The sequence below is a fragment of the Chiroxiphia lanceolata genome, chromosome 8 (genome assembly GCF_009829145.1).
Source record: "Chiroxiphia lanceolata isolate bChiLan1 chromosome 8, bChiLan1.pri, whole genome shotgun sequence".
In the NCBI taxonomy this organism is placed as follows: Eukaryota; Metazoa; Chordata; class Aves; order Passeriformes; family Pipridae; genus Chiroxiphia; species Chiroxiphia lanceolata.
The window spans coordinates 30,848,816-30,871,703 of record NC_045644.1 but is presented as its reverse complement, the minus strand read 5'-3'; the positions used below and the strand labels follow the sequence as shown (position 1 = coordinate 30,871,703).

The 22,888-nt window shown below is 39.3% G+C and overlaps 1 long non-coding RNA gene across 1 annotated transcript; it reads left to right on the top strand.

Annotated features, from left to right (window-relative positions):
- The first annotated feature begins 11,624 nt into the window (after positions 1–11,624).
- LOC116790318 lies at positions 11,625–17,767 on the top strand. Its single transcript, XR_004358311.1, has 3 exons — positions 11,625–11,714; positions 15,738–15,881; positions 17,336–17,767. It is a non-coding gene; the product is annotated as an uncharacterized LOC116790318 (long non-coding RNA).
- Positions 17,768–22,888: the final 5,121 nt, after the last annotated feature.

The following is a 22,888-nucleotide window of genomic DNA, read 5'->3' as shown; positions in this document are numbered from 1 at the left end:
TGTCTTTTAAAAAGTGTCAGGAAGAGTGGAATGCAATTTCTTGTTTTAGTTCTTTAGTTGTGACAGGTCTTGGCCTCAACACTATGAGTACTATTAAAGTCAATGCCTAGAAGTTAATTATGCTTGTAGGTCACTGACAGTGCTGTGTTTTGTTCTGGAGTGTTTATATTTGGTCAGTTTAAGGTACTGAAAATATGGGGATTGTCTATGGCTTGTAGGAGATCTGACTTTGAATTTCAGAAATGAGAGACTTTTATACTTCTTGACACTTAAATTAAAACTGGAGTGTTTGTGGGAAGAGAGAGGAGACTGATCTTGTTGTGCAGGGAAGAAAAAAACCCCCAAACTCTGTTCAAATATGAAAGCCATGTTGTTATCACATAACAAAAATAATTTACTGTCAAAGTAGAAAACTTATTTCACTTAATAAGCTTCTTCTTCAGTCACTGAAAACTTTGGGGAAAATGGCAGTTCTGCAGTTAAAAACTCCTAACAACCCCCCTCCCCAGTCCTCTGCCTGTGTAACAGGCAGATCATGCTCAGATCACACTATCTGAGTCTCAGTTCTAGCCAGTTGTTCAGTATGGGCAAATTCCTGCCCCTGCTGTTTGTTCTAATTTTATCCTATACTTTTATCAACTTAAACATTTTTTTTTTCCCTTCCCCTCCAAGTCCTTGGAGTTCTCTTCTTACTGTCAAAATTGAGTGCTCTTGACATCATGTAAAAACTGTTGAGGTACTAATCCAGTGGTTGATTACCCATTAAAAGTTACTTTGGCCCCTCTGTGTTGTCTGGAGTGTGAGTATTTCCCATATAGGTTTTGTGATAAGCTGTTGACAATGTGATCCTGCTGGCATGGCCCTTGGAATGACAAAATAAGACCTGGCATGTTGCATTAATTGTGAGAAAAGCATGGTTTTACAATCTTTAATCAGGCAAAGTTTCATTAGCTCCTTGAGGGAGTTTGACAGTGACTTGGCCCAAGGAAGCTTTTCTTATTTCTTTTTTTTTTTTAAACAGCTGGGAGCACTTGTTAGCTTTTAATAGAGAAACAGAGTGATGTAGAACCGGGGGCATGAGGGTAATATTTTGTACTTCTGTGAGTTTTATGCTTGAGTTCTGACATGGGTAGCATTAAATAGCTGTTTACAATGCTGATATGTCTAAGAAGGAGAGTTTTGAAATTTGAATTTTCTGAAACAAATCCTTTGAAATAGTTTTAAACATACTTTCTCTTTTATGTGATAAAGCTAGTTTGGATTCCATTCCTTTCTTTGCTGAAAAACTTGGGAAATTGGACAAAAGTGGGAAAGAAAATGTTGCTTTCTCTTTCTATTTTTTTTAATTTAGGGGGGAGAGGGGAAAAGAGTAACTCAGAACTGTTTCTCTCATCTTTAGGAGTTAAGAAATGTCAAAACTCTGCTCCTCTCTTGATAACTTGCATGAACTACCTGATGGTTGGTGCTGGTAGCTCTTGCTCTCAGCTGTTCAATTACATCAGTGTGCACATAAAACACAGAGAAAATAATAGCAGCTTACACTGTGTGTTTCTGCTGCCCTTGCCACAGGATGCAGTCTGGCTGTGGAGACAGTGACAGGCGCTTAACTCCAAAGAGAAAGAAGAGGACAGCAAAGAAAAGTGCTTCAATAAAATATTTAGTAGTGTGATTGTGAAATTCCGAGACACCTTGCTCTGCTTGTGCCAGTCATTGCCTCACTGTTTGTGTGGTGGTTGTGTACTTTTAGAGTCTTGCCCAGTTTTAGTAGGTTCTTGAGCAAAACCTGTTCTGTTTAGTCTTGGAGTAGTGGCTGCTTTTCCATCTACACTGCCCTGGAATATCGTACAAAAATGAGTCTAGCATTAGCTACTTCATTATATTGTAAATTCTTCGATTAAATCAATTTTAAACTTCAGTTCTCACTGACTTGTTGAAGAGGAAAAGGTACCTTATTTCCTTCAGTTGCTTCTGAAAATTCAGCAAGTTATTCTCCTCCAAGGGCATACTGAGATTGGTGCCCTTCAGGAGAGAAGCTGTTCAGACTTGCCATATAATATCTGAAGTATGCATCATGACTTTATCAGTAGGTGCTATTGATTCTATCTGATCACGACTTAGAAAATGTTATGAGCTAATGAAAGGAGTCCTGCATAGCTGCAGTGTGAGGGTTTCCTTTTGCCCTGTGCAAGTGCTAAAGCAAGACCTGGCTGAGCTTCTGCACTGGCCTGCTGTTAGTACCTTAAACAGGTTGTGATGACAGCTCCTTTTAGTAGGAGAGACTTAAGTAGCATTCTGCAATGACAGGAGTTGATAGCATATGAAAATCATATGAGAGCTGGTTTCTTAACAGAATCTTCATGGAGACTTGATTTTAGGTTTTGTAACCACTGTGACACAGTATCTGTTTTGGAAAATACTTTTAAAGCAATATTAATGAAGGTATTTTTCAGATTACATGCTGGTGTAAGCTAGTTTTATGATCTTTGCATGCTGTTGTTACTAGTACTATATTGTGTGTGTGTTTCAAAGAAAGGAAAATGGATTTTCTAGCACCCATGACAATTTCCTCTGTGAAAAAGCAGAAATCAGCAAGGTTATCAATGACCACACTCTGGCCTAACAACCAGCAGAACAGAGCACAGAATATTCTGAGTTGGAATGGAGAAGTTTTTCTGCTATTATTTTTGTGGGGTCAGAATTTCTGCCTGTTCATATATGATGGTGATGATGTAGGTGATGAGGAATTACTTAACACTAGGAAGATGTTCAAGCAGCTGTCTCCATTTTTCTTCTGAATTTGAAATTCAGAAGTCTGAAGTCCTCTGTGGTGGGAAACCTCCATTTTCATAGAAACAGTATTCAAATGGCTCTAACTTGTTTTTGCCTCATCTTACTAATCTGTGGTTTTTTGTTGCATGTATCTTATCTTAAAAGATTATCTGCTTTTCTGTTTCTTATCCTCTTTTTTTTGTGTGTGTGTCTGTACATGAGAGAGGTTTTATTTAATTTCTCTCTTCCACCCTGTAATTTCAGACTTTTTTTCTCTCACTCTAATGGTGTAATGCAGCCTTGGGCAACAGAGCAGTTTCTGTTTCCTCAAAACGCCTGTTCAGCTTTAGGTCAAAGAAAATTCATCCTGAATTTGCTGCACTTACTGTGCAAAGAATTCCCAGTCACACCACAGAACAGATCTGATAATGCTGAAAAATTATAATTAGTTTTAAGCTTTTCTCACTGAGATAATTTGGTCTGTATGTGAACCCACAGTGGTTTTGAAAGCACTTAAGTCAGGCTTTTGTAATGGAAAAGCAACACTCTGCCTGTGGGAGAGGTCAGCAGCAGAATCATAGAATCAGCTGGGTTGGAAAGGACTTCTGAGATCATCAAGTTCAACCCTTGATCCACCACCACCGTGGTTACCAGACCATGGCACTAAGTGCCACATCCAGTCTCATCTTAAAAACCTCCAGGGATGGAGAATCCACCACCTCCCTGGGCAGCTGCTGCAGGTGTTGCTTATTGAGGACAGTTAATTTGAGTCCTTAGATTTTCCTTGTTTCTTAACAACTTTCCCCTTATTTGGGAGCTTTCTGTTTCAACAGTGGAAGAATCCCAAAAAATGGATTACTTTTCTAGTGCAGGACTGACCCTTTTATTGGAGGTGTTTTAGGGATTGATGTGTAGTGTTTGTTGAGGCAGTGAGGAGGTAAAGAATGAGTTGTGCATGGGAAGGGGGATGTATGCAAGGTCAAGTGATGTGATATGCTCTTGAAATTTTATCTTTGTGGTATAATAGAAGACTAGAAACTTAACAGAAAAGGTGAGTCAGCTGGTCTTCTGTTCTGACAATCAATGCTGCATTCAGGGAGAGAAAAAAAGCTTCTAAAGGTGAGTCATCCAATTATATAAGTATTCCACAATATTAAAAAGTAACAGTAGTAACATATAGTAGTAATCATGTGATGGCTGTTAATGAACTTGGCCAAACCAGAAAGAACTGTAGTGACTTTACAATAACCTTTCAAGGAAAAAGCGATAGGAATGAATAAATCTAGTAACTTTATCAAAACTTATAAATAATTCATTACTTATCCTCCAGTGACCTCAGTGCTCTTCTGTAAAGGCAAAAAAATTGTCAAGTGTAAAAACGAGGAACTCAGTATGAGTTTTGTATTTTAGTTAAAAAGATAAACTACACGGTGTGTTTAATTTTGGTGAGTTTGTTTTTCACTTGTTTTGTAGGTATCTTAGGCCAATTCTAATTGACTATCATCAGAGATTAGAGTTAAGGCACAGTAATGGTGTTATTGCCCCATATCTCTACTCATATGACTCCTTTGTGTAATATCTGAGGTACATAAACTGGCACATGTATCACCCAGAACTGTGGAGCAAGTTGTCTTTAAGGTGTGGTAAGGTAAAGGAAGTCAAAGATGGAAGATGCTCTTAATAGCCTCTTACAACACTTCACCTGAGAACTTTACGTGCACCCAGACTTGCCCTCTTGAAGCTGTGGAAAATTTTAGGCATAATAGCTACTAAGAGGTTATGTTTGAATTTCGTTGGGCTTTAAATTAGTAAAAGTAATGACTTGTGCCACTGTGCAGGTGAACAATCCATAAGTGTGATTCAATGTTTTAAATCTCCGATGGCAGAACCATTTTCCTTTTGTATTCCTCTCTACATCTTGATTCTGCTTGCTCCTCTTCACAGAATGCTGCAGGGAGAGCATGTATGCATGTGTCTGAGAAGGTAAATAATTTCACAGGTCATGACTCTGCAAATGCATGAGGCAGCCTTGCTCTGGGATAGAAGCTTCTGCTTGAAACTAGTTAGAGTGAATAAGGAAAAGGCCAGAACTTTCTAAATGGTGTCTACCTCTTAAACATTTGCCATGTAGAGCAGCAGCAATCAGTGCAGGGGCTCAACTTTTATAATTGGCAGCATATGGAGCTCACAAGGCTCCACCTGAGGCTTAGGTTTCGGGCTTGCATCCTCAGCTGGGAACTCAACCTGGACCTTCAATGTCTCCTTCCAATGCCTTAGTTCCAAATACCCAAACAGAGCAGAAAACTTTCACTTCCATGTTTTTGCTTGTTTGTTTTCTTTTTTTTTTGTTGTTTGTTTTTTTGTTTGTTTTGTTGGTTTGTTTTTTTTTCCTCTGTCCCTCCCTTGGTGCATCAAATCTGTTGTGCTCTGGTGATCCTCACAACCCCTTGCTAAAAAACCCTGTTTATTTTCTTCCCTCCTCCTATCACTCTGTGAAGGCTTTTAATTCAGTAAGGTACTCTTGTTCTTGAAGTTTTTGCTTATCCTTTTATTGATACAAGCTGAACTTTTTCCAGCCTTTAGTCATTTTGGTGTGGCTCACTGCATGGTTCTGGGAAGTGTTTTGTTGCTATAGCAGGAGAGAGATGGGCTGTAGGAATGTTATGGCAGGGAGCAGTAAGAGAGCAGGGCAAGTGCTTTGCTACCTGGTTTCACTGCTACAGAAGGTGTTATGTAAATAGATTGGGACTTGCCTCTGATTTCTGTGATATAATGTTTCATAAATAAGCACTGTGGTGTTTAAAACCCAGGTGTCAGAGGTAGCAAGCCAAACGTTAAGAAACTGTGACAGCTGAAGAGTAGTATACTTTTCCAACCATGCTCATGTAGAAGCTAATCCTGCATTCTAGGAAAATTCAAAGGAAACAGCATCTTTCTGGAAGGGTATGAAAAAACAGTGATGTGTTTACCTGCATCTGAGTTAGTGATTGGAAAAGCCTGGGACTAGCAATAAAAAGGTCAGTAAGTCCTAAATGAGGCTGTTTTATCAAGTCCCCTGAAAAACAGCAATAGTTTCAATATGAAGATGGGATATACAGTCTACTGTTCTAATTGAACCATAAATCAAACAAGTCCAAAAAAAGAGGGGGGGGAGAAGAATGCAGATGCATCAGTCTGTGTCAGCTCAGCATACTTTCTGTGTGTGGCCTGTGTTTCTCTTCGTGGACTCCATCCCTGCAAAGCTGCTTTGTGATCTTGGTCTGATGTGGGTCAAAAGGGGAAGATTGTTAACATTCCTCCTGCCCCTCTCCATCACCGTCAGCAGCTCTGTGGATATCAGTCTTTTGGGCTCGTGTGGGAGGGGACAGCGGAATTTTGTGCTGCTTGTAACTGCGCTTCCAAATATTTCTGTCCCTCATCTGGACAATAACCCAGCTCCCATTTTGGAGGATTATTATGAACTATGATTTATTAATTGCATTGCTGGCATATTAGTATTTTAATATTTTATTTACATTCATGTGCCCATCATGAATTCTATGGTAGAACTAAAGAAACAATTTTTCTCAAAGAACCCATAATTCTAGATAGTGTTCTACGTAATTGCCTTTAAAAGCTGTCTTGTCCCTGACTGGCACTTTTAATACTATTGTTTATGTGATTCTTTCTCCCCACTTTAATGATCGTGCTGTATTTGCTTTCATACTGTTATAGTTTTACTGTGACAGCTTTTGGTTTTACAGGATAGAAACAACCATGTCTTTTGGCCAAATTTAAACTGCTTTCCCAGTGAACTGTTCTTTGTGCTGGAAAAGAATTATACTGGATTGTTATAAGCAGTTTAGAATGGCTTGTTACAGGATACAAGTATGTAACAACTTGCCTATGAAGTGATTAAGGGCTTTTCATTTATGTTGTATTTGTTCCAATCACCATAATTCTAATGAAATGCATGCATCTTTCTTGCAGTCTCTTTCTCTTGTCTTTAATGTGTCCATCTTCCTAAAGAACTTGTCAAAGAATGTGATGTTGTCGAACAACATTCCCTTGATCAAACAGGAACAAAAGAGAATATAATATTCAGTAGTGATCTATAGCTTAAAAAGGGAATGTAAAAAGATCATTAACCTCATACTGAGCTCAGATATATTCCCTGTTGGGAGGGAATATACAAAATATGGTTATTACAAAGGTTTGATACTGGGGAGAAAAAAGCTTAGAATCCATTTTATGTATTCAGTATAGATGATCTTTACTGAAGAAGAATATGTGTAAAAAGGTACACATAAAGCTTGTGCATTTTATGGTTAATGTTTCTTTTATGCCCTGCTTTCCCTATAGTTAATAAACACAGTAATATTGTAATGGATGGTGCTAAAATGTGATAATTTTGTTTAGTCAGCAACATGATATGTTTAACTGGATTTTGACATTTAAGCAACTAAAAAGGAATACCATTCAGATTGCTCCATGGAAGGAGAAGTAATTGTCTTGGACACATGTAATTTCATCATCTCCTTATTTTTTTGCCAATTCTCCACACTGCAGATGATTTTGGCAATTTAGCACAATAAGCATGTTAAGCCTTCTGCATGAAGGACACTGATATCTGAAAAAAAATTCTATACTACTGTAAATAACCCACTCAACTGTTTTGTGCTTTATTATATAAAACCCCTTAGTTCTTGTCTGTGCTAGTTGTTACTAATGGAAGTTTAGTACATCCAGCTGTACCAGTCACTCCAAGTCCTTGCTAGGCTTTTTGTCAGTTAAAATTACATACAGTAGTTTTCAGCAGAACTCCAAACTTTAAGCACCTTGGAAAGCACTGATTATAAGCTGTGTGTTCTTAAGTAAAATGTACAAACAAATTTGACCCTCCTGGAAATGTATTCACACATTATAATGAGTTGCATGTAGCAGATACTGTTAAAATAATGATAGTGTGACACCTAAGAAATAGTAATAAATGTTACTATGACTGTGATAAAAGATGAAAAGAAAATGTGTGCTTGCTGCTCTATGTCACTTCATTGGCTGAAACAAAACAATGCAATCCTGCTGTGATTGTATGATTCTAACGTGGAATATTAATTTAGGTGATATAATGACCAGGGAAAGTAGAGATAGAAGTATCAAAGGTTGAAATAATTATTATTACTTTTTTTAAGACCGTGCTTATTTTTCAAGATCTGATTGGAGAAAGGATTGAAATGTAGGAGAACTTTACAGAGCTGATGGAACTTCTAGAGTTAAAATAATTAGAAGAACAAGTGATTTATATAGACATATACATTAAGTTAATATTCTACATTTGCATAATAATAACTGGGAAAGAAGATGTCACCAAAACATGAAATGTGGGGAGCAGATAACTAGTCAGTATAAGTGGCCAGACTGCCAGGGCAGTAACATTGGTAGGAAGTCTTAGCACCCAAATTATTTCTACCACAATGATGTCGGCTCCTGAAATTCAGGCTCCAGCTGCTCATTTCTGTCCTGCTCACTTGTGTTTTTGGCAACCACCTTGGAGGAGTTTCAACCTGGAATACTGGGGAGTTAGACGAAGGAAGGAGGGGGCTGCCACGGGGCATGGCCTGTGGAAGATGAGAGGCTTGGCAGAAAATGAATTAATCTGAGTCTTTCCTGTCCATCAGTGGTACCTCCAGCAGTTCTGAGTATGTCCTCTGCTAGCACTTCTGTCAGGGCCCAGGTGCTAAGCTGCTGGTGTTGTCAAGGTCCATCCCATACAAATGCTGTTGCATGGAATCTTTATTGCTTTGTTTTGCTTGTGATGCAGGTGTTGCTGTTCCTTCTGTGAGTGCCTTTGGCTGTGACTGCAATTCATCTGGAACAGAAAACCAGTCGTTGAGAAATAGTCTTTTATTTAGTGAGCCATGCCAAACAAAGCTGGAGCACAGAACCCTGCTGACAGTGATAGAAATTTTGAAGCTGATTATGGGTGTGGGAGTGGGTCTCTTGGTAACTGATACTACAGTAACCTTTTCTACTTCAACATCAATTTATTGTTCTTTTTCATAGTGATTAGGTAGATAATGGTACAAGCTTGCACTGCTTGATGTTTTTCTCCTCTGTAAAAACACATTTGAAAACTAATTTTGTGAGGTTCAAATGTCTGTTCATAAAAAGCCTGGAGGAGAAAGGCTATCCAAGAACTTATTTTACTAGGAATTCCCCAATTTCTAGTGAAATGCAATACTTGTGTCCTAGTGCAGTAAGCTGCAGTCTTACTTTCCCAAGCCCACTGAATTGCCTTCCAAGAAAAAAACCCAAACTGTACCAGTGAAAACGAATGTTTCCTTTTTCTTCTGAGATATGGATCCTCTTCCCTGTTAGTGTTATAGGGAACTCCTGACTCCTACCATCAGTGAACTCTGTGCTTTCTGGGACTGCTGTGTGCTCTGAAGTCTTACTCTGAGTGCTAAACCAAAGGGGACTATCCACAGCATTGATATTGGATTTTGCCCAAATCCTAAAATTTTTGCTAAAAATCTGTGTTGAAAAAACATCTTCTGCTCTTTGCGAGTTGTAGTAATGCTGTCAATCCCTCATCTGAAATTTATTTCTTCGTGTCTGTTCTTAACTGTGACTATCTGTCTCTTGGCACTTGTTAACAAAAATGTCTGTCTTTGCATTTTTTGGTATTTAATATCGTGCCCCGTGTAACCAACGAGGCAACCCAACCTGACATGAGGAGATAGAATTTATGATGGAGAAATGCACAGCACATCTCTCGTCACAGTTAGTGCATGGGGCCAGGTGAGCAAAAGTGGAGGCTGAATTTTTATTGCCAAACACTGAGCAGTGCCTCTAGGACTTGTGGTTCCTCCAAAAACCTACTCTGTACATAGGTGTCTTGCACTTCCCCGGAGGAAAGTGCTGTTTTGTTTGGGTTTGTCACTGGAGCTGCCCCCGTGGCAGCCACTGGGTTTGTGATCTGTCCTCTGTCAAGTGTGGGTGGGTGTTTGTCACTCTTGTCACACTGTTCTGCTCTGCTCTCCTGGCAGATGCTCCCACCTGCCCTGTGGCTGATAGGTCTGGGTCAGAAAGCTTGTTGAATGCTGGTAGGGCCTTTGTCTATCTGAACTAGTGATCCCTTTGAAGCACTGGCTGGACTTTCGTGATGGTCTGATCATGGTAAACATAAAAGCTCTTCCATTTTGAAGACTGTATTCTTTCCTATTTTTAGTAACTCTTCCAGTGAACGATTAATTTACCTTATACCAAGTATCAGGGTCTGTACTGTTTCAGTTGTGCTGCTAAAAAGGTCTTTGTATGCTGATACATGGTAGTTTGGGAGGAAAAACTCATTGGAATATCCAATGAAAGCAGATGCTTTTATTAAAGATGAGAAGGCCACTAGACTGCACACCTGCTTGTTGTAAAAAATGAGTTTAATTTGAAAATGGACTCAGAGATTTGTTTCATTTCACTACTCGTTAAATCAGTTAAGAGCAAAGAAATTAGGTAGCAATACATTGCTTAATCTTTTTTAGTGTATATCTTAATGTGGTATAAGGAGTTTTTAATCTGTATTCAAACTCATAGGTTGCTATTAATTATAAAATATTGTAGTTTATTTTTAAATAACAATTACTGTAAACAACAATAAATCTAAATAACAATTGTTAAATAAATAATGGGCTGCAGTAATTTTTCTCTTTTTTCCTTTCCCTATCCCCTGCCACAGCTTGGAGGGGGAAAAAATCCCTGTGTGAAAAGTGATCTTGTTTTGATGCTAGTTAGCTATAAAACTCCATTTATCTGCTTTCATTTTTTTGACATGGCTAACTTGTAATAAATGAGCTTTATGCTCTTCAATTGAGACTCAGTGATGTGTATATTCTTGTTTCATAATCATGTCTAAATGATTAGCCAAGTAGAAAATTGCATGCTCAGTACAAAAAATAAATTGAAGAGGGTAACATTGTTATATTATTCTTAATTGTAGTACAACACTTTGAAATTGAAGAAACGTGTATTTCATGACATATTTTAGTATTAGCAGAAAGTTCTCTAATTTGCATTTGTATACAAATAGCTTTTTCCTCCCGTGCTTATTTAAGTGAACAAGTAAAAATAAATCTTTACATTAAGAACATTTATAACGTCTGGGGACTTCTACCCAGTTCCTGGTTTGGAAATCTTTTAAATGCATAAACTTCAAATGTCCTAGGTATTCTTGCCCTTCTTACTGCTTATCTCCTCACACCCCAACACTTACTGGTGAGTATCAGATTTAAACAAATGCTTTTGGCATGTTATGTGTTTTCCCAGTCCTTTCAGGATCCTTTAGAACCTTTACAGTTTAGGTAGGAATTAGAAACTATCCAGGACTGCACTAATTTTCTCAGATTTTCTACTGCTCTTAGGACATGCTTAGCATCAGTTATGTTCTAAACAAATGACTTCAGGATGCTTTAGAGCACAAATTACCCCAGCCTGAAGACAATGATGTTTATGGTTGCAAAGAGCCCCTGTTCATCCTCTAATGTTCACTCTGTTACAATTACAGGGCAGGCTGGGCTGCTTGTTTCTCAGAACACTGGATGTTTGGGTCACATATTCTTGTACTGATTCCTCAGAAGGATTTTGAAGATTATTGTGGTTAGTGCAGGCCTTATTCTTAGTGCTAAGCTCATCACTCTGCCTGGCCTGATAGCTGAGAGTGAGCTCAGGTGGTGTCTGTGCACCGTGCATTCCTCTGATCAGGGGTTGTCTTAACACATGGCATTTAGGAAGAGATCAGTTTTGAACTGACTTAACAACTGGTGTCCTGTGCTGTCATAGAGGTACCAACACTTCTCAAAGCCAAGGTGTTCCCAGGGACAGCCTGTGGGTCTCTGCATTCAGCTGACTTCTGTAACTGAGGGCCTGTCATCTCTAGCAGTGTCTCTTTAGGTGCCTACTGAGAGCTTTGACTGGTGTGTGGCTGCTCATGCCAAACTGGTTAGGGCTGGGAAGAGCCCTCCACAGGCATGGGAGGGTGTAGGGAAGGAAATGGAGTGCTGAAGGAATTGCACCTGTTAAATGGCCAGGCAAGAGCATGGTTAGAAACAGAGCTGAAGACTGGGAAATTGCAAAGTTGGTATCATAAAACAGGGTGCAGGGGAAGCAAGCAGGGTTTGGTGTCGGGTTTGGAAGCTCTTAATTCACTTGTCTACCATTGGTTTCTATGTTGCCATAGTTATTATATTGTCTCCTTGCATTGGCTAGCCAAATGGCGAATCCTCTGCTTGGCCCAGCAGCCCTTATAAGCTGCGAGAAATTTGAATAAAGGGCTCTTCTTCACTGCTGGACTCCCTGTGTGCTGCGTGGTCTCTTGTCTCCTGGCTTAAGTACCTCCGCCGCCTGTCCCTGCCACGAGGGACGGGCGGCGGGGGTGCGATTCTAGCCCTGAAAACCTTCACAGAGCGGCCGGCAGTGAGCCCCCAGAAACCCCACAAACTGCGACAGTTTGGCTCATGCGAGGAAGGTGGAGAACTAGAGCAGGCAGGGAAAAGGTCAGACTTGTAAGCACAAGTGTAGCTGAAGACAGTCTCTCATGTTAGGTCCTGCTCATGTGCTGGGCCTTGGTCTCCTGACATGTGTTTGACCATGGCCACATTGTCCAGGTGGCATCTGGTCACCCTCACCCTCCACTGGATCTTTAGGGACCTGTCACAGTCTTTTGAGCCCTTTAAAGACATGATGCTATTTTTATGTGTGACTTGGTCTCTTAACATTTATGACATAATGGGATTTTCTTCTGTTTGTCATAAGTTTAAAACAGTAGCTAACATGTGCGTGAGATGAGACATAATTTAATGATCTTTTGCTGTAGATCTATTCATTGTGATATGTTGTTGTTGAAACAAGATGTTTAGATTACTTTTTAATTTTTGATCACATGCAATAGTGGCAATAGCAATGCTTTTCCCCCAAGCAAGCATCTTGCAATGTAAGGCAGTTCTAAATGCCACTGCCTATGAAAATGTGATGCAGAGTATTTTTTTTTTTTTTTTACACATTCTTTCTTGCCCTACAAAACTTAAAATGCAGCTGGTTGAGTTTTGGGATGTGTTGTCAGCCACGTCAGACCACTTCAGAATTAGCAGATGGGCTTTGTTTTTGATTGAGAAAGGATGGGGTTTTAGGGGAGGGAACAGAATATTTTTTTTAGTCCTCAAAAACTTGCATTTTTAAAAATGATGTGAACCTGGAGAACTGTCAGTGCAGCACATGTACATAAGCCAGATACACATATGATTATTAGCTTCAGAACTAGCTGTGTAACAGCTATCCTGAAGCAATGAGAAGGAGGAAGGAAGCATCACATTTGACTAAACAATCTATTTCCTGGTGCTAATGAAAACTCAGGTCAAAGCACTGTAAGTTAGATGGAAAATTGAGAACAGGAGGAAAATAGGTTTTGCTTCCCATTTTTTCTCAATGAGTGATAAATGTTTTGCTTCTGAAAGCCATATTGGTATACATAATCACCAACTGCAACGTGTTGGAAAGTGCCAAACCATCAGAACTGTTGTAAAGTTGATGCTTAGAATGTATCACATGGAAGATGCAGTGAAGTCATTGCAAAGCTGAACACTGTGGATTGTTTTGGTTTGATATCTTTTCTCCAACCAGACCTGAGTATGTTTGTTCCTCTTTCATCCTTCTCTCCCTATGCCCATCCAGCTGTTCTAGGTGTAAAGGAACCCTGGAGTTTCCCCATCAAAGAACGAGGTGCTGTTTTCAGAGAGCTGTTCTACATCATTTGACCTAACACTCAGATTTATTTGAAATGTGAAACTCAAGGAGTTTCTGCTGTGATAAGGAGAATGTGGAAAGTAAGGTGGGAGATTTTACCTGCACATTGTGATAGTTTTCCACTCCCTGGACAGAGTATTCTGAGAGATGCCTTCAAAGAAACTGGTGTCAGATATAGCCCTGTGTTTTTCTGTGTTTGTGTATGGGAAGCCTATTGCAAACCCTAAAGAACTTAAACTTCCACATGGCAAGAACAGATTTGCTTTGCTCATTATGTTTAACTCGTGACTGAAGCAGATGTACATGGGTCTGACAATTGTGGGGTGCTTTCACTGCCGCATAAGTGACAAACACAGTGGATGCAATGCAGCTGAGGAACCTTATAGGTAACTGCAACCCAAAAGAAGTAGGAAAATCCCAGAGCTGAGGGTAGGGAGGGGGGCTTCCATCTTTCTTTCTCCCTTTATCTCAACAGTTTGAATTCAGGCAGCCCAAAGTGAACCAGCAGAGAAAAAAAAATTCTGCTGCGTACTGAGAGCCAGCCTGAGACAGGGCATGTAGGGTAGAACTTGGGAATAAGGTCCTGTGATAGGAGTTCTCTCCATTCTCTTTGTCCTGGGATTCTGGACATCTCTGGACACAACTAAGCAAAAGTGTGTATTTAAGTGTGCAAACATCCACTAATCCAAACTGTTCATCATGGCTGAGCTTCGCGAACGAAGATTTGGGAAGGCTTTATCCACATTTGTTACAGGCACGTTGGTGACTTATGAGGCCAATACGTGACAGACATATCCGGTCCAAACTGTTACTGAGTTGTAAATGGCCATTCAGATTCAATTTTAGGAATCCTAAATTGTTCTACACGGTCAGGTATTTAATGACTTTTATTGAAGGTGGGCTTTCTTCTAGGAAGAAGGCAGGTTTTACCTCTTTTTCACAAACTGACCTTCTGTATGCACACCTAAATAATTTGATTTTTTTTTTCCTGAGACTTCTTGCCTTTCACACTATTTTTATAGAATATCCAAAACTGTTTCCTTTGCTCAAAACGAGTGGCTTTATTCTATGTCACCAGGATAGGAGAAACAAAATAAAAGGGTTGCTTGTCTCTTCTTAACATTTTGGTAGTGTTACCAAAAAGAACAACACCAATCATGTTGGTTTTGGCAAATCTCAAGCATTTTCTTGGTGAATAAATAGATAAGGAAGAACTCTGGAAAGAGAATCTGAAGAAATTTACTGTAGGAAATAGAGAGTATGACTGTTTGAATTAGCGATAAAAACTCGCATCTTTCACTGTGGGATGCCAGCTTAAAGAAAAGAAAAGAAAAAGCTAAAAACATCTTGATCTTCTTGCCAGAGAAGAAGGTGTAATCCCTAAGTTTTGGCATAAGCAGTTATACTCAATTAGTACTTATAACTTGATGTGAGAGGCGAAATGTGGTCTTTTGTCTTTAGAACAGCTGTAGGTATTTCTTAATTTGTTTTGGTTTTCTTTTGTGAAAGGAGTTGCCCCCACCCTGAGAATAAAATGAAACCAGAAACTGGTTTGCTCCAGAGGCCACAGAAGCTAAAAAGTGTGAAATACTTACTGTTTATCAGTGAGAGAAGGTTCTTTAATTCAGAAATGGGAAGTATTTTGATAAAAAACTGCAAAGATGACAACAACTATTTTATCTCAAATTTAAGACTTTGGACTTAAGATGTTTGGCTGTGGATTTTGCCCAATTAGGTCTGGTCTGTTTTTCTTCACATTTAATGTAATTACAGGTAGTGCCATGAGTTCCTTCCAACAGCTGCACAAAAAGGCACAAATGAATACTAGATGTGCTTTTGCCAAGTCAGACTTCCAAGAATCAGCTTTTACAGAAGAAAAAGATGATTCATGTTGCATTTCTGTACTTGCCAACTATCCCCACCTTGCCATTATTTTATTTGGGTTAATGTGATCCCTTTAAATCACAGTATTTTGGGGCTCACTCTTTTGAGAAAGTGAACAAGCAAGAGCACCGTGTAGAGAGAGACTGAGAAGCAAATTCTTTGAGGGTCTGTTGATAGTGTTCATAAAATGTAGGCTGAATAATGTCTCACAGAGCTGTGAGGTCCCTGAGGGTGTGGCATAGAATAAGTTGATTCAGGATCTATGTGAACAGTTCTGTGCACTGAAGACTAAGAAGCTGTATTTTTCTTTTCAGTTCTATTTGCAGGTTAATTTCTTCTGGGGAGTGTAGCTATATTTTTATATGTAAACTCAATGAACATGGTTTCTTGCCTGTAAGAAGTCAAATGTGGGTTTTCACTCGCAGAGCCACAAGCATTTTGTGACACTGAGTCTTTAGGTAAAAACAAAAAATTATGGGATAAATGCCCCCACCGAGCTGTTGCTTTTTTTAACTTGTTTTTGTGATCCAAGTCTACTACTTTGCTTCCTTGAATAGCTATTCAGAGTCTGGAGTGGATGTTTAATTTTACACTGAAATTAATGGATTCTGGATGACTTTCCACCCTTCCACTACAGTGTCCTTCTGTACAAACATCTGTTTATTCCCTGACAAGAAGAGCAGCGTATAAGAATTTCTACCCAATTAATACCAATACCATGCTGTTTTTCTTGCCTTAAGTAAAGTTTCTAAGAATATCTGTGCTTTCTGCTGGACAATAGCACCTGATGAATTGTTCTCTAGAGCAGGGATGTATTCCTGCACTAGGGCTAGATATCAGTGGCAGTGTTGTGACTGTGAGTCCTAGTCTTCCTGAAAGATTCAGTGCCAGATGTAGAAAACTGAATTGAAGTCTTAAAGCTGAAGCTGAAACACAAATCTTGTGTCAAGTTCACTTAATAAATAACAGGTCTGTTAATCAGTTATCCTAAGGCAGTTTGGTTCAACTAGGTATTGTAGGTGTGAAAATTCTCTATTTTTGTTACAAATCTCTCCATTGGAGAACTTACCCTTTTTTTCCCCCCAAAGCATTCATGAGGTATGCAGGTTGAACAGCTCCAGGACTAGGAAGTTGCAAGTTCCTTTTATTGTTTTTTTTGCTGCTCTCAGTTTTGTTGGTCATTGAGGATGCATAAGAACTGTTTTATGTGAGCACTGTGTGAAGTTGTTGAATCCCAGTGTCAACGTTCAGCTAAATCACTGTTGAGCCTTGCAATTGTTTCTTTTGGGGAGGAATTGCGGGTGGGAGGTAAAAAGTTCAGGGTAATTATTTCTCTACTGCATTGAAAACAAGCTTTGTACCTATTGTATGCACTTGCCTCTGAAGTATAAACAGTTTATGCTGTTGAAATGTTTTGGGAAAGCAGTGAAGGTATTGGAGGAAGGGTGTGATTTGTAGCTATTTAAAACTTCTGCATGTAGTCAAAGGAGAACTTATTTCATTTTCACTTACATTTAATTGGTTTAGCATCAATTCTGGAGCTAAACCAATGTACTGGTTGGTTGGTCTAGTGTATGGCATCTGATATGCAAAGTACCTTTACTTGCCTGGTGCCCCACACAGGCTGAAGCTGTGCAGGTCTGAAGAGCTTTTGTGGCAACGCAGCTCTTGTGTGAGGAGATCCATGGGGGAAAGCTGTGAGCCTCCCTGGTAGCTGCTTCCATTCCCGTTGCCAGTGCATCCAGCTGGTTTCCTGTTTCCCAGAGCCTCCTCCAGCTCATCTGACCGCTGTCATTGGCTCGGCTGGGGAGGCAGCCGCCGCAGCCAGAGGAGCCTGTGAAAGCTGTAGGAGAGAGGGGAGCACACAAGGCTGAGTTACTATGACTTGCTGACCTATTTCTCATTTTCACAGCCTCTGCTGGCTGGTGAGAACTCTCATAGGAGCTGACCAGGAGCAAGAAGTGAGACGGAAGTTCTGAGCAGAGCCAAGGATGGGAAGAAGTCTGAATCCTAAAACTACCCATGGTGGCTCTGCTAACAGAATGTAATCATCTGGGGATAGCTAGTTGAGAAGACAAAGATCCCAGTCAAATAATTTATATGCTTTCATCTGCCAAGTGTGTTACTGTATGACCTATTAAATACGTAACTCTGCAATGAGCTGACAGAATGTTTTTGGCGAGAGAATGTACTTTTCACTGGGTTTTCCTGCACAGTAATCCTTTCTGTCAACCTCTCTCTACTGACACTCAAGACATTTTGAACTTCTTGGCTGCTTTTGATTAAATTTGACAGAGCAGAAAGAGTTCAAAGCTAGTTTTTCGCAGGCTTCGTGAAAATAGGTGCGCAGGCAAATTTACATTCCCTGTTTTTATCCATTGTAGTGTGAGCTTAGCTGTATTACTGCACAGCAAAGAATCTAAGACAGGGTAAGTTCCAGTGCTTACAAAATGACCTGCTTAATTGTGTCACATGGCCATAAAACAGCTTTGCCACCAACCTTTGTTAAAGTTTACCAAACATAAAGTTGAGAGCTGGCTCAGAGACTCTGTTCTAAGGTGTGGAACAAATTTAAGAACCAAAGAGGGTTTTTTTTGTTTCCTTTATGTTACATGGTTACTAGGACTATGTACCCAGTGAGAATACATTTATCATCCTTAGAAAAATACGGTCAGGCACTCCTAAAAGGTTCTAAAATAGAGATCATGGGATCTTCATGGTCCCACCTGTGGAATTCTCTTCCTGTAGCTCTGTCACTGTAGGACCTAAGCTGGTCCCGGCCATGGTCTGGGAATTGGTGGGCAAAGTGAAGCTGTGATTAGTAACTGCAGGTACCAGTTCTGGGGTTCAAACAGAGTGGTCTCAGGTTCCTTCAGAAGTCAGGTTTGGATGCACAGCAGGACCATGTGGACAGAGTGACTGGCACAGGCCTTCAGCTGTTGGGAACATCAAGTCTCCAAGGCTATAATCCTTGGAATGAAACAAGTGTGCAGAGTGCCAGGAGGAGGGACAAGCATTTTCCATTTTAACTCTGGGTGGGAGACCAGTTGTCAGTCTTCTACCTGTCAAAGAATAGAACTGGATTTTTATTATGAAAGAAATTGGACTGACATGAGGCTTTGCATATTTATTACAACAAGATATTTTGTTAAACCGTGGTTAATTATTAGTGAGCTGGGAAGCCTGTCCAGTATGAGGTTTCCTTTAAGCATGCCACAGGCTGTTGTGAAAACTAATTTGAAGGACCTGCAGGTTTTCACATAATTTTTGGTTTTATCTGTGTCAGGCTCTTTGTCTGAAGAGTCACATTATGAATTCAAAATAATACAATCCTCTGCCACAACATGGGATCCAAACACATAATTTTCTGCAAAGTGACTTGTCTTTTTTTTTAGGTAAAAAAAAAAATCTTATGAGGAAAACTTCATTGCTCCCGTTTGAGAAAGTAATAATTGGTGTATGTTATCCCTGAAGATGGATTATATATATAAAATATGTAAAAGCAATCTATCTGTGAAACATCTGAGAACAGTGATAAAATCATCTAACAGTAGTAAAGATGAATGCATTTCATGCCAAGTGGGTAAGCTTGGAAGCATCTTACTAATTAACTGAGATACAGATGTGCTTAGAACTGAGCTTTTAGAAAATAAATAGCATGTATTTTCACTGCTCATAGAAGAATGGTGCAATTCAGAGATCAAGTTTAAAGCTATGCTTAAATGCATAGGAAGAACTGAAAGAAAAAAATGAGTGTTTTGTTTACTATTGTTTAAGACAAATGGCCATTAAATAAAAAGATTAATAGTTCAGCTGCAGCCCATTTTGTGGTCATTTGCCATAATAATACTAAACATGACACTTTGACTTCTGAAGGTATAAGAAGCACTAAAAAGGATGGCTTGATTTTTTTGATATTTAATGCCCTAGTAAATGTGATATTTTGATTAATGTGTTTGTGTGGCTGTTTGTCAAGGAGAAAGGTAAAAAATTAAGTAAAAAAGTGTTCAGTAACCAAAGATGTTTTCATAAAATACAAACATTTGTTGTTTTCTGTATACAATCTGAGAAAGGACCAAGAGCTCCTTCTTGCCTTTTAGGTTTACATTTTTGTTGTTACTTACAAACAGCTTGGTCAGAGTTTCTGCCTCTGGCAATTTCAGTTCCACTTACTTATTCAGTCTCCCATCTGTTTGGTTTTTACAAACTTAAATGACGAATTTGCGTAAGGCCGGTCCATGCTATATCTACCTGGTTGTGCTGGTTTAAAAGTTAACCAGCAGGGGAAACCAACCCAACTCAAAAGAGAGATTACAAGTCAGAATAACAATTTAATAAAATGATACAATAAGTACGACCACACGGACAAGCAACCGGCCCTAACCCACAAAGCCCAAATGTACAACCCAGTACCCCGGGGCACAAACAAAGCGGTGCTCCCTGGGCCCCCCCTTGAGTCCAAAGCAAAGGGAGAGGGGAAAAACCTGCTGGTGGGAGAGCTGCTGCAGTCCGGCCAAAAGTGGTGATTGCAGTCCAGCCGAGGGTGGTGGTGAGCTGCAGTCCTGCTTTGGTGGTAAGGTTCTGAAACTCCAGGTTTATATATTCTCCAGCTCAGGCACGAATGCTTAGTCCCTCCCTCAGAGTGGGGAATTCCATAAAAGAATGCTCAGTCCTTCCCTCAGAGTAGGGAATTCCATAAAAGGGTGTGAGGGTGCTCAGTCAGGGAATTCCACAAAAGGGCATGAAGACAGGAACATCCCCCCACCCCGCAGGCCTCTACTGACAACAGTTTCTGGTAAATGGCATGGAGGGCTATAGAATACACAGTTTTGGGCTATACCTATCCAGTGAGGAATTGGTCCCAGCTGTTCTAACTAGGACACTGGTAGATCAAGGTGATGCCAAAATTTACTTGACTCTTAAATCTGTTTTATTTAAATTTGAATTAAGAAGCTTCATTTAAATGCTGTATGACAAATGATCATTAAGGCCCTGAAGTTTTATACATGTTAACATCAGTATTGTTAAACATGCTTTTTGTATTTTTGCCTTATTTTATTTCCTTATCACTGGTCAAGAAGCCCTCTAGAAGTTTAAGTATTTTTCTAGTTCATTGTCTGTATCCATAACTTGAGTTTCAGTACTCTGTAGCCTTGCTTGCTAGAATCCATCTTCATTGGAATTACCTTTGCAACCACTGGCGAAAAGCTATGTCATGTGCAAAGAGAAAGGGTGGCTACTTTTGATTTTTTAACTTTTATTTACAATTTCTGTGAGTTCAGTCATTAAAAAAAAGTTGAATAATATGCTGGTGCTGAGTGTATGTGGTAGAATGTCTGCTTTCACTTGAGTCAGAACCTGAGCTCCCTGGGCAAGAGCACAGGGAGAAGGGTACATTTGCATTATTTGTTCTTAAAATAAATGTGGTTTTGAAGCTGATATGCAAAGAGCATGCAAAGCATTCAGAAAAGAATGGGGAAGAAAAATGCTTTCCTTTTACAGTAAGTCATAAATAAGTGATGTATTAAAACTACAGTATTGGATCAAAGCACTGGTCTTAAGAACTGTGCCTCTGCATGGGCAAGAACACATAAGGATGGTTGTAAACAATGACCTACTTCTTAATGTTTGTATTCATATATCATTTTAAGTAGCATTTAAAAAATATTCTGGTCAATGACTTAATACATGTAATATGAAAATAAATTAAGGAAGGATGATTCTTCTATGCCACCTTGTAGTAAAATCTGAACTGACAGATTTTTAGATTGCATTTTCTGCTTTGTGCGTTACTTTTTATAAGCAGTAAATTAATAAATTATTTTATGAACTTGTATCACATGTGTGAAACCTTGATCTATAGACTTAGGGATGTGTTTAGAGCTTAATGATAGTTTAGGTCCCAAACATAACTCATTTTATAGACATGGTTTTTGTTGTTCAAACAGGAATTTGATTGAAGAATTGACTGTGCATGAATATCTGGTGATGTTTTTTCCTCTGGTGCTATGGTAAAATAATAGATCTATCAGAGGGAAAATGCTGTTGTGTTTAAAGCAGGTGTATTCCCTACATGAGTTTTGGTTATCTCCAGGTGCCTTTCACCTAAACTATCTGAGTCTGAATTCTGCAAAGCATGTGCTTGTATCCAGTGGTCAAACGTCAGTGCATCCCTCATGCTTAGCTGGGTCACAGCTTTAGCTGCCTCTTTTGAACGTGGTTTTGTTTGGTTTTATAGGGTGGATGGGAAGTTGCTACTTTAAAAAGGCTTGCTGAGTGCTTGGGGAAGGCAGGAGTAACACTGGAGGAAGGTGAAGGGGGGACCTCTCCCTTTGGATGGCAATTCTGCATGGAACTGCATCTCTCTTCCAGTTTCCCAAAACTCCAAGAGTCAATGATCCTTCAGTGTCTTGACTATTAGCCTGGAGGTTGTTTTGCGATGCTATTGCAAAACAGAAGTTTGTTGTTTTAGTATGAGAAGACCTTTAGAATTGTGAAATAAAGACCCAAAGATCACTTTTTGTAATGGTCAAGACTGAATTTAATCCTGACTGTATACGGTATATGTCAATGGATATAGCCAAAAACATATTCCTGTCTTGTAAGGGCTATGAATTCCATCAGTGATGATGATATTCAGAGAACCTTATTTTGTTAGAAGTAGTATTTAACTAATTTTGAAATTATTTTCTGAATACTTACAGGCATATCCTTGTATGTCATCACTACAGGTTATATCACAGTTCTCCTCTGCAGGAAATTTGTCATGTGGTGATTGACATATGTTTTTACCAGAGAGAAAGACATTAGTAAATGCACAGAAACTTCATAAAAATTTGTTTTGTTTTGTTTTTGTAGAACAGAAGGTTTCTTATTAGATATTCCAGGATCCTGCCCATTGAGAAAATATAAAAGAAATATTTAACTCAATTACTTAATGAAAAGCTTGGGGTGTCTAATAATTGTTACTAACAGCAATACAAATGTCAGTAGTAGGAAATGGTGGCCATCCTGCTAGGGTTATGTTTGCACACTTTCAACTCTGATTGCACAAAACCAATAGCACGTACATTGTTCTCCACGTGCAGTAACATGATGTTTGTTTAGTGAACCACGGGCCATTAAGGCAGACTATACTGTGTTTAGACTTCATAATATAGATACATAGGTACTTTAAAGGTCACCACACCAGTTTGTGGTGTTCTCTACTGAATGGAGTTTGTATTTTAAAAAACCTTTGAGAGAATAATTGTTGCAGAGCTTTATCTTATACTACGTGACTTCAGGAAATGAGAAGGGTCTTGGAGAATAGCAACCAGCAGGAACACTTTTGCAGTAGTAGGGATTTGGAATTGATCCGGAAGTTCAATCACCTGTCCTTGTGTTTTTAGACATTCAGCTCTGTTCCACAGTCTGGTATGTGCTGCACAACCACAGCAGCAAAACTTACTGCATAATGACCCCA